The sequence below is a fragment of the Petaurus breviceps genome, unplaced genomic scaffold (assembly GCF_028583685.1).
Source record: "Petaurus breviceps papuanus isolate PSGF00001 unplaced genomic scaffold, PetGlider_PUasm1.0 551, whole genome shotgun sequence".
Classification (NCBI taxonomy): Eukaryota; Metazoa; Chordata; class Mammalia; order Diprotodontia; family Petauridae; genus Petaurus; species Petaurus breviceps.
Window position 1 is genome coordinate 21,752,836 of NW_027186372.1, and position 883 is coordinate 21,753,718.

Here is an 883-nt window from a genome sequence, read left to right on the forward strand (position 1 = left end):
TGTCTCTGTCTCTCTGTCTCTGTCTCTCTCTCTGTCTCTGTCTCTGTCTGTCTGTCTCTGTCTCTCTGTCTCTCTGTCTCTGTCTCTCTGTCTCTCTGTCTCTCTCTCTCTCTCTGTCTCTCTCTCTCTGTCTCTCTCTCTCTCTCTGTCTCTCTCTCTCTCTCTCTGTCTCTCTCTCTCTCTTTCTCTTTTTCCCTTTCTGTCTTAAAAAAATTGTCCACTAGCAATTAAAAAAAAAATTTGAACAAGCATCCTACGGAAACCAAGGGAAAGTTACGCTACCAAATCTTTCTAGGAAAACAAACTTATGGGTTGGCCAGGGTAAACTATTCTTAACAGTTGTGAGCATAACCATTTTGCTCTGTGTATATAGAAGTGTAATGTGTGCAATTATAAGTCCAGCTGAACATCTGTAAATATCATCAGATTTCTTAAACATTTTTAACTTCTAATTTGTACTTTATGGTAAGGCAAAAATGCTAATTCTCTCCTATGATTTAGGCAAACTGTGTCCTAAAACCCTGTAAATAATTAAGCTGTAAATGAGCAGTCAGTAGATTCAGTAATTGTTTAGTGATTTTCTTTTTTTTATTTTATTAAGTACTATAATTGCAGTGCCCAAACAGAGTAATTTAAACACCCTTTTTCATAGACAGTTCAAGATTACAGATAACAGAGTCTCAACTTATTTTTTATTTTTTTTAAGTCAGTGGGAATTGTTATAGTATTAGAAGTAATGCAACAATAGAATGAGTACAGCTGTGACAGGAAGCAGGAAGCAGTACAAATCAGTTAGCTAAATGGTCTTTCTTTTTTTTTTCCCAGAAGAGGTCAAAGAAGAGGTAAGATTGTAGCTAAGCACTAAGTTTTGAAAGAAAGTGAA